Raw genomic sequence first — 12,136 nt, 5'->3', positions numbered from 1 at the left:
ATAATAAAATAAGAGTAATAAGCAGCATTCAATGTTATTTCAAAAATTAAAAGCATATCCGTTTGAAAAATATTTAAAGTCCTTTTTAAAAATCAATCAGCCAACATTGCAGGGGAAGGAATTAGTAAAATAAAATAAATACTAGCACATTATTTTGTTTCAAACATTAAAAGCATGATCTTCTAAAAACGTGTCTTTCTTTTTCTCCAAGTCTCTTCTTCTTTTGTCCTTAAGAGAAGGAAAAAAACACTAATCATCTTCAAAATTACATAACTTTTTTAAAAAATTATTGCTTTAATGACATGCACAATAAACATCATTTGACATGCATAACACATAGTTTTTGAAAGGAGATAAAAAATTGATTTTTGATTAGATCAATTTTAATGACTTTTTCATGAAACTAATATGGTGCATCATTGCGCAAAAAATACGTGTCTACTATATTTGAATATTTTAAAATAGTGACTTCGAATTTTGGCTAAATTTTTCTCTAATTTCGGCAATTACGGTTACTTTTCTTTCCTTATCAATTTAAAACAACAAGCAGCAAATTTTGTATGAGTATGACAATGCAATAAAGCATTTTAAAAGCCAAGATCTCCAACACATATTAGTTATCGCTAACGTAGTTTCTCGATATCCAAATATATATTTTTATTATCATTCATCATGGTAAGTAGATACATTATCATGCACAATGCTTTTTTTAGTGTCTTTTGTTGATGAGTAGTTTCCTTTTGCTTTTAAAAACTTTTAAAATGCTTTTTATAGATGCAAAAATCACTAAAATAAAAATCACAAAAATATATATTTTCGTGTTCAATATCAAACTTTTCAGAATCATTATTGAACATTTTTTATATCAAAATAGAAAACAGTAAATTGTGAATTTTATCCTTTATATTGCTTTTTGCTATGCTCTGATAACGTGTAGATTAAGAAAGCTTTAAAATTCCTTAAAAATAAATAAAATTTAAATAAAATTTTAAATTTTAAATAAAATTTAGAATCGTTTTAAAACTCAAAGCTTATCACTTTCTTTTAATATCGAAATTTTCAACAACAAAGTAATCTTAATAAATTTATTCAATATTCTAAATATTAAAATAAAACCAATATTTCCATTTATAAACGAAGTAGAGACTTTTATCATGCTCTCTTATCGAACTTTACTTAAGAATAAATTCAATGTTTTAAATTTTTTTAAAAATTCAAAATTATTTTTGTTTATCTCAAAAATATCTTAATTATTGAAACTTATTTTCTGCTAAGTGATTTTATGTTTGATATAAATTTTCAATGAATAAACAAATCTTAAGCTATTTCAAAATTCAATAATCTAGTAAAAACCTTTTTGTACGTTAATTTCGATTTTAAGCTGGTTTAAGTAAAAACAAAATGTAATTTTAATGTTTATCTATTTCGAAAATATTCCAATGTAAATTGTCTTTGAATTGCAAGTGAACTAGAGAGATAAGCAAATAAAACACTAAATTAAAGCAATAGCATTTTACCTTTTTTACATCTCAAAAATGCCTTTTTTTTAAATAATAATTTTTTTATTAATTTTTGTAAAAAAATTGCTTCTGAAATCAAAATTTTCTGTTGTTCCATAAATGAATATTGAAAGTTTTGTTTTATTAAAAATAAAACTAACTTATTATCATAGTTGTGTGATTCAGCAAAAAAATATTGAACATGTTAATGATTTCATAATAATTATCGGACAAACGGCACAGAGGAATTTTTATAGCGCAGATGTATTAATATTTAAAATAGGAATATTCATTAAATTATTTTAGGAACTCGTTGTTGATTTCTTCAAATAAATGCCAAAATTATTCTTTTTCTTGCCGTTCTATTTCAAAAAATATTAAATTCGAATTGATTTTTAAGCTTGGTATATAAACTTTTTGTTTTGTTAAACCATTTTCATTTTCATTTACAAAACCATATTGTAATAACTAAGAAGAGATGACTTACGTAAAGTACACTTAATATATTTTATAACAAAAGTACAGTTTAATTTAAAATTCCTTTTAATATATTGAATTTCAATATTTTTATTCTTCTTTTATGCTGTTAAAAGACTTATGTTAAATTTAAAAAAAGATTTTTTTTTCGAACTAAACCATAAAAATTGAAAATAGAACATCATAATCTTATTAATTTTCTTAAAAATTATATTTCGGATGAAGATTCAATTACTTTAAGCTCAATTCATTGTTTAAATTTTTTAATAAGACAAATACTAATACTATTTTTCCAGTTTGTTTTATTAAATATGTTTAAACCATTTATATAAAAAAAAGCTATGTTCAAAAGTATGTAATGTTCAAATGTTTTATCTGAAACTTTTCAAAGCTATGCATTAATACATATGCAGTATAACAGTATCGATAATGTACTATACGTATCAAAGTAACAATTTTTAACATTTTACGAATAGTACAATCTAATATTTTTGTATAAAAAATAAAACTTCTATCAAAAATAATAGAATTTGTTTTGAATTTTTTTAAGAAATATCCAGTAGTTAATTAATTACTGATAAACGAAGCAAAACTAATTTTTTAAAGCGATATAAATCAAATGCACTTATGAATTAAGTTATGAGGATGAAATCTTCGCATTAAAAAAAATATTAGTAAAAAATTATAATAAAACTACCGTACTGGATGTTAATCACATTTCTGTTTAAAAATAAAACCAAAATATACGATGTTTAATTCATTCTTTTGATTATTTTACCATTCGTATGGTAACGGGTTCCCAGAAATCCTGGTTTTCAAAATTATAGCTCTTATTATCGCACATTTTGTGAAAAATGAAAAGCGGAAAGATAAATTTAACCAAATAAATGGTTTTTATGCCATACCCTAAGGTAGCATGTTAAAATTATTAAATTTGCCATATTAACCAAATTTTACATAGAGCTCGAAACTCAATAAATTATACCAGTATACCAAGGCACTTTTAACCATATTTTTTTCGCCGTGTTAATTAATTGCATAGTAAATAAAAATGTCATAAAAAACAATTGGGATATTTTCTAATATGTTACAATGAGTAATATTGGTTAAAAACATATTTGAAAGTGTCCTAATTTTGTATCACTCTTCTATGGGAACCACATTTCCCAGATTGCGGCTACCCCCTATATTTTGGAAATCATAAATCGGAATCTGTCGAATAAGGTATGTTTAATTAGAGGGAGTACGTTTTTGTGTCTGATATCATAACTTAAAATATTGTCTGCACTAATTAATTTAGAATATTTGAGGTCACCTCTTCAAACCATCAAGATTGAGTCCTAGAAGGTGAAGATCTCAACATTAGATCAAAAGTTATTCAGGGTGATCTTTTTTGCTCATTTGAAATATTACTTCCTAATTTAGTTGAAAAGGTTTTCAAAGAAAAAATTATCAAGTCTATTGACAACACTTATTAGATACAGCGACGATATACTTTGTCCGAGAATTTGAGAATTTTATTTTTAAAATGAAAATTTTTTTATTAGTTAAATTAGTATGCTAAATAATACTTAAGTAGGGTAATTTTTATCCCTAGATTTCAAAATATGTTAAAATATTGTTTATTACTATCTATATTTTATTTGATATTTTTATTTATTTATATACCTTCTTAAATCAGTTTAGGTTTCACTTTTTTCAGTAAAAACAAAGCTTCTTTCATATTTCTTTCATAATAAATATCAGATAGTATTGTTTCTAAAACAGCTTTTTCCTATATTCTGTCTGCAATCTAAGTATTTTAATATTTTTCAAAACACATTTCAATCACATTAAAATCCTTATCCATTCTTTTAAGTGGCGTTTACTCTAAACTGTAGGTTTAGGCATGTAAGAAAATTCTCTCTACAGATACTGTTCAAATTTGAATTTTGATGAATAAATTCTTTATGTCATTAAAATACCATTTTTGGAAACATATTTTCAAAACAATAAAATACAAGTTTTTTTTTAAATTGCTACGCATAATGCAAATGTCTTTTTATAAATATCTAATTAGCATGTTTTTTTTAAAAAAAAAAACAAGAGAGAACTGAAATGATGAAGGGGTGGAGAGGGGAAGGAAAATTCAAAACATGCTTTCTAAATATGCTCCTTTTTATCTAATTTTCAAGCATAAACTGGTGATGTCTATTTGATATATTTAGCAGTATCTTTCGATACATGCGAAATACACAGCCGACACCTAGTCACAGATTGCGATAAAAAAGGGTGTAATATTTAGATTCTCTATAAATTTTTTCTGAAAAATATGCCAATACAATTCAGAAAATAACTGTTTTTAATAGATAATTAAATACTATATAGTTTCATGTTTTTAGATTTTTGATAAGTATCTTTGTTTTAACGCAATAAACGTTAAAAGTATTTTTAGCGTCATCCAAATTGGTTTTCATCAGTTTAAATTTTAATAAAATTAAATTTCAGAAAGAAAAAAATCTTAAAACTAAGAAACGTACAGCTTTGAATGATTGACTTAAAACATCACATCATTTTATTGCTTTAAAGTGTCGAGGAAAAATTCATTGAAGTTCTAAAAATTGTTAATCTCTGTTTTTCCCAATCTGAAAAAGTGATCTCTTTACTTTATACTTTTTGAAAAGCATCATATATAGCATCTAATAATGCTATATGTCATCAAAGATTTGTTAAATACAAAAAAAAATATCAAGAAAGCATAAATTAAAAATTCTAACTGAAATCCAAGATGGCGAGGGTATAAACCTCTTAAAACTGTATACCCTATATAATAATAGTTAACTTGCAATAGTTATTAATAGTTAACTTGTAACTCGCGCAGTAAAAATAGTTAACTTGTAAAGTTTTATTAGAATTAATATTTTTTGAAGTGTTGAAATTCTTATGAGAGAAGTAACTTTTAAAGTTATTCCTTTTAAGTAAAGCCACTTTCAATATAAAACAGAGGGCCAAAAAAGTTAAATTTAATTATTAAGTTAATTTGATACTATTTTTTCTTTGCAATATTTATAGATAATTGTATTTATTCATTCATTTAGGTGGCTAAACTAGTAAACTAGTAACTAAAAAACTAGTCACTTTTGTAATATTGTTTGCATGTTTGTATAACATTTATTGCCAGACAACCAAGTCAAGTACTACAACCACTTATTGAGTTAATTCAATACTATTTTTTCTGTGTAATATTTATTGAGGAATGTATTTATTCCATCATTTAGGTGGCTCAAAGGCTAGTAACTTTGGTAATATTGTTTGCATGTCTGTATCAAATTTATTGCCAGACTGCTATGCCAAGCGAAACAACCACAACCGAAACAACTACAACCGCTGCTCCAGGCTTAGTTGACAATATCAGTGCACTACTAAACGACGTCTTAGCACTCGTTTCTACCATTGTCGGGCTACCAGGCAGTATTGTTGGGGGACTGTTTGGATAGAGATGCGTTCAGGACTATCGCATAATATAGAAATGTTGAAAACAACTTTGTTTGAAAACAGATAGTTAGAAAAATAAAACAATCAATATATTAAGTGTGTTTATTGATTTTTCCATTATCCAAATGAATGTAAAAGCAAATTTAAGCACCCCCAAAACTACGATCAAGGGATCACAAAGCCTTATCTGATCTATCATGCATAATAACAGACGTTGAAAATCACCTTCGGGTACATTAAATTCAAGGAGAAACAATTTGATTTATTCAAAGTAGAAGAAGCTTTAGTTTTATTCAGATTTTTTCGTTGTTAAAATAAGTGTGAAAGCTAATTAAAGCACCCTCGCAGCAACCAATTGACTGTCAAGGGAACACAAGGTCTTATTTCCGTGCACAGCGTAGCATGCAACCCGTTTTTATTTCTTATGAAAGAGGCTTGACTCTGAGTTGAGGTTGGATTGAACCCCTAGGGATAGAACACCAGTTCTTTACAGTGACAGTTCAGTGCTTTTAATACTGTGCTATGGCATATAACAGAGGTTGAAAATCACCATCGGGTACGTTAAAATTCAGTGGGAAGCTATTTCCTTTCTTCAAAGCAGGAGAAACTTTAGTTTTATTCAGATTTTTCTATTGTTTAAATAAATGTGAAAGCAAATTAAAGTACCCTCGCAGCAACTAACTGTCTGTCAAGGGAACACAAGATCTTATTTCCGTGTACAGCGTAGCATACAACCCGTTTTTATTTCTTATAAAAAAGGTTTGACTCTGAGTTGAGGTTGGATTGAACCCCCGGGGATAAAACACCAGTTCTTTACAGTGACAGTTCAGTGCTTTTAATACTGTGCTATCATGGCATATAGCAGACGTTGAAAATCAACATCGGGTATTTTAAAAGTTCACGGGATACTATTTCGGTTCTTCAAAGCAGAAGTAGCTTTAATTTTATTCAGGTTATTCTATTAACTAAATAAATACCAAAGGAAATTAAATCACCTCCGCAACAACCAAAAAAAGTTAACGGGAAGGCAAAGTCTTATCTCTGTGATCAGCATAACATGCTGCATATACACCGAAGAACCATTACATTATGACCACCCTCCATTTATAACAATGGGCTCGCCCAGGTTTTCATGGTTTCTCGCCCAGGAACAATGTTTTCATGGTGCACATTAGGACCCATAATCCTCATGGAACAATCCCTGACGTCTGTAAGCTACTTGAACATAGTTGCAGACCAGGTTCACCCATTCATGGCAACAGTTTTTCCTGCGGGGGATGGTGTTTACCGACAGGATAATGCACCATGTCATAAGGGTCGAATCGTCATGGATTGATTCAAGGAACATTCCAGTGACTTTCAAGTCATGTCTTGGCCCCCAAATTTACCTGACCTTAATCCGGTAGAGCACTTGTAGTCCTACTTGGGAAACCATATTCGTGCTACCACGCTACCCCTTCGCAATGTGAGGGAACTGCAGTACCAGTTGGTGAGCGCTTGGTACCAGATACCTCAGACTACCTATCAGCACCTTGTGGAATCAATGCCACGGCAGGTGCAAGCAGTTTTGAGAACTAATGGTGGTCCTACATGTTATTAGCAGGGTGGTCATAATGCAATGGCTCTTGTATTTACTGTATGTATTTACTTTCCATAAAGGCTGTTAGACTATGAATCGAGGGTAGGAGGTACCTAGGGGCAGTTCAGGCCCTCATGGCACATAACAGAAGTTGAAAATTATCATCAGGTACTTTAAACTTCAATGGGAGACTATTTTATTTCTTCAAAGCAGAAGTAACTTAATTTCATTTAAATATAAAAAAGAAATCAAAACAATATCACAATAGGAAATAAATGACAACGTATCAGGTATGATTTGTTTTATTAAAATTGTATTTGCATATTTGAAAAAATTATTCTGATGCATATTTTTGTTACAAGCAAGAAAGTTTTCAATATCATTTTAAATGCACCCTGGTAGCAGCGACCATAGTGCTGGTATAAAATATTAACAGTAGTAGACAGATAATGGGTTAGAACCCTCTTCCATCCAGGTAACCATGTTTTCGTGGCTTTCCTCACCATGTAACACGAATGCGGGTCATTTCCATCAAAGGGTCTTCGAACGAATCACGAAGGCTTGTTTGTCCCAATACTTGATGCAGGAAATCTGTTGTCTTCTGGGTTCAGTTCAAAATTGCAAGGCTACGGAGTTGATAATTCATAGTTGTAAACACAGAATGGGGTCAGCTGTTCAACGGCGGTTATAAAAAAAAATATTGCTTGAAAGAGCCATGAAGGCTCAAGGGATAGAGTGTTTTCCTAAAAATTAAGTGACCCAGTGGTGACTGGTTTTTATGAATTCTACTACCGGCTTGCACCAACTACACTGCTGACCTAAAATATCATCAGTGCTGAACAAATCATGGGTTAGAATTCCCCTGCCGTTGGGCTAACCATGGGAGGTTTTCGTAATTTTCCTGCTTATGTAACGGCAATGCTGTAGTTCCATCAAAAATTGTTTCGTTGGTTTGTCAAATTGCTTGATCCTGGAGCTCCGTGGTTTTCTGGGCTGGATTCAAAATTACGAGACTACGGAGTTAAACATTACTAGTGTAAACTCAGAATTGTTCCGGCTGTTCAACGCCTTTTTAAATAAAATAAAAAATATCACTTGCCAATTTATATGTCTAATAAAATGATAAATCCAGAAATAAAACCTAATAGTAAAAGTTTACACGAAAGCAAGAGCAAATATAAACTTAATAGTTATGCTTATATTTATAATGCAATTCATGAAAGATGTAGAGGAAATAGTTTGTTCCAAATAGAACTAATTATCAGTGATTATGGTTTGTTAACTACTCTTCAGTGCCTGCCCACTTTCAGAGCTTTATATGTCAACTTTTACTTGCTTTCAAAATCTGCATTTGTTTTTAATACTAAATCAGTCATTTTGCATCAAATAATGCTAATAAAAGAGCACAATTTATAACGCAAAATATAAGGTCGTACAAAACAAACTCTGCTTTATTTCTATGCGAAATGTCTAAATGATTGAAGTTTTTGACTTTTCTTTGTTCAAAAAAATATTTTCCCTCTGTTCAGGTGTCCCAAAGAATAGCTGTTCTGATAGCATTGATGATATGCATACAGCAAATTTACTGTCAAACTTCAGACGAAGAATATAATCCAAGCTTTATTGAAAGAGTCTTTATTCTTATACGGCATTCCATCGACCTTGGCATCTCTGGTGCTGAGCTACCAACCACCATGCTTGGATCGTTGTTTGGTTAGAGTCGCATGACGATTATTTGTAAAAAAAAACATCAAATCATATCCACTTGTAGGAAATAGCTTGTTGTTTTGGAAATAAATATTAAGTTATCAAAACTGAAGCTGTGTTAGTCATTCTTTAAGTTGGTTTTTCACTGCGGACAAAATTTTCTATTAGTTGCTGTTGCGGAACTATAACACAAAGTTCATTATTTTGCCATTCTTTTCTTTTACTTATTTAAAATAAATGTTCTGAATCCAATTTAATTAGAAAACAACATTTTTTGGTTAAGGTGTAGAATAAAGGACCTTTCGGTTTGGCGATAATTTTCGCTTTTTTTTTTTTTTTTTTTTTTTGTTGATGAAACAGCGTTTATGGCTACCATGATATTTTTTGTTGTCACTGCTTTGAATGACGTCACCTTTGAGTTCTCATAACTTTTCTTCGCTGTTCTGTGATTAATTTTCGGTTTATTTACATGCATGTTTGCTTATTTTTAAATCACTAAATTAATAATAGGTTCCCGATTTTGAAGTATTAATCTCTTTTTTTACATTTATTGTTCCATCATATCGTCGTCATTCAACATTTTTAATAGTGAAACGAGACAAATTCTAGCTTATAGCTCACGCGCATTAATAAATAAATGGAATTTATATACCTACCTTTAAGAAAAGTAACGAAAAGATATTTAGGTACAAACTATTCGCAAATGTATAATGCTACAACACATTTCTGAGAAACAGAATTGGATGGACAGAATTAATTCTCTGTTTCCAAATATATAATTATATTTGGTCCTTTATATTATTGTATTAGAAAATCTCTATTATTATGGAAAAGTGTTGAAATATTTAAATATTTGACTCATTGATTAAGATTATGATGATGATGATTATCGTAATATTATGTTATTATTTATAAAGATGATTAATTGAAATTGAAATAAATCTTCTTCTTCAACCAACATGAATTCCTTTTAGTTAATTCTTATTATCCAGATGTATGTAAATACATAAAGTATGTTATTATACTACTTGTTAAAAAAAATTTCGAATTAATTTAATTTGAATACTCTGAAAATAATCTTTAAAATCTAATAAAGTAGAAGCCATTCATCCATGATGTTTGTAGAAACTGGTCTATTAAAAGTCTCTGAAGCAACTGATCCATCAGAAGTTTCTGATCCTTGAGCTATGAAGCAATTGATCTAGTGGAATCCTTTTATTTAATGTAACTGTCGGCTCAGTAGAATAACCTAAGTTATTAAATAATATGATCTAAAAAAATGCCTTCAATATTTAACAGAGGTTTCTCTTTATGTGATTTATTTATACTCCTAATGAAATCAGTATTAAATTTCTAATGCTGGTGATACTAGAAAAACACATTTGGTGTAGCCTTATGTGATACAACACTTTCAGTATTTTCTAAGCAATACTTTTTATTTATTATTTTTTATTTTTTATTATTCATTTTTTATTTATTTATTCATTTACTTCTTTGTTCAGGTTTCCTAAATCATTTTTTTTGCTTGTATTGGTTGCATGCTTGTAGCCTCTGATTTCTGAAGCAACTGATCTATCAGAAGCTTCTGATCTCTAAGGCAACTGATCTAGTATGAACTTTAAACTTTTTATTTAATTGTAACTAGTTATTGATAAGGCTAATTATATGTAAATTACTTAAAAGCATAATGAAATCTGCTACAGAATTGTATTACTGATGTTACTGAAAAAACACATTGGGTGCAGCCTTATGTGACACAAATCCTTAAGTATTTTCCGAGCAATATTTATTAGTATTTTTTATCTTTCTTTCTTTATTATCTTTGTTATAGAATCGGAATCGTAATAGACGATGCCACTGCACTTTCATGAGCTGCTTGTAAGGCCTTGTGAAAAATCTTAACTATTACTAAAAACCTGCCATTGTAATAAATTATTCCGACTAGCATCATGCACTGTAAAAAATCCCAGATCAAAGTACGGTATAAAGTATCGTCATTTTGAGTGCATCATTCGTAAAATCCATTTTTACCGTAAAATCAATCTAAGCTGCAAAATATTGCACCGTAATTTTTACAATAATATATGTTTAATTAGAGTAATTCAGTGGCTTAAAGGTAATTATTACTGTAAAAATTACAGTATACCAGATTTTTTTTCCGTAACATGTTCCGGTAAAAATGGTATTTACGGTAAAAAGTACCCGCTCCCTTTGTGCCTGTACTTTTTACTGTAATTTGATCTAAAATTTTTACGATTCCTATTATTTATTTATTTAGAATTTTTTCCTACTTCTTCTAGAATTTTTTACAGAATATAAGCATCATATTAAAGAGAAAAACTTAACATTAAAAATTATGGATAGTTCTTTTTATAAATTTTTTAAAAATAAATGCTGATTTGCATTAAAATAGTTCTTATTACTAATTGTTTTAGTAATAGATATTAAGTACTTTTATAAAATACTTTTCAATCTAGTTTTACGTCTCTGCATTTTTAATATGTAGTATATATTGTTTTTTTTTTCTCTTACAGTTTTCTCGATTTATAATTGTACTGGCTTTACTGGCGACGTGTCTGTGTCACGTTTCTTGCCAGGCTTCAGAGAATGAGGATGCCTCCTCGGGTTCTGAGGAGTACAATCGAAGTTTTGTTGACAATGTTCGCTTAATAATTCAAGATGCTATTGCGCTCTCAATATCTGGTGCTTACCTTCCATTTACCTTGCTTGGAGGATTGTTCGTATAAAATGGGGAGATATTTGCTTAATGTAGCAGTCAGTTTATGAGTATAATAACTGTTGCTTTGAAAATAAATTACAAATAAAAGCATTTTCCAAACATCTGAATGTCTTCTATGAGTTTGTTCTGGGTAAATTTTAGATTTTACCGGAAGAAACACAAGATTTACCAAAGCGGCCTAGTAAATCTTAGGTTTCACCTAAAAGATAATCATATATATATATATATATATATATATATATATATATATATATATATATATATATATATATATATATATATATATAAAGAGAGAGAGAGAGAGGTGTTGCCATCGTGACATCACTAAGCCTGGTATTTTCATTAACGGTATTTTTTCAACAATGAGATGGTTAAAAGCGCTTAGCGCTGATTTTAAATTAATTATTATTTATCATCTTGATTTCACCAAGCATGGTTATTTTAGCAATTGGATACCATAGTGTAGTTAAAAACGTGTTTGTATGCAGCTTCCTGATATTTTTCTACTGGCTTTCAAAAACTAAGATACCATTTAAGGCGTTCATCTTTTTTAGATCCTCCATTAAAACTAAAAATAAATATAAAATTACAAATAATCAATTAGTATTTGTACATATCATAACAAAATATTAAGCTATTATAACATAAAGTTCACTGGAA

At 29.0% G+C, this 12,136-nt stretch overlaps 1 long non-coding RNA gene across 1 annotated transcript; it reads left to right on the top strand.

Annotated features, from left to right (window-relative positions):
• Nucleotides 1–536: 536 nt before the first annotated feature.
• On the top strand, nt 537–11,579 carry LOC107450435 (uncharacterized). The gene is made up of 2 exons (XR_006226931.3): nt 537–675; nt 11,271–11,579. It is a non-coding gene; the product is annotated as an uncharacterized LOC107450435 (long non-coding RNA).
• The last annotated feature ends 557 nt before the right edge of the window (nt 11,580–12,136 follow it).

Source organism: Parasteatoda tepidariorum, chromosome 10 (genome assembly GCF_982258835.1).
Source record: "Parasteatoda tepidariorum strain Cologne lab strain chromosome 10, Ptep-v5.0, whole genome shotgun sequence".
Classification (NCBI taxonomy): domain Eukaryota; kingdom Metazoa; phylum Arthropoda; class Arachnida; order Araneae; family Theridiidae; genus Parasteatoda; species Parasteatoda tepidariorum.
Note: the sequence above shows the minus strand (reverse complement) of the source record. Positions and strands in the feature narration are given on the sequence as shown.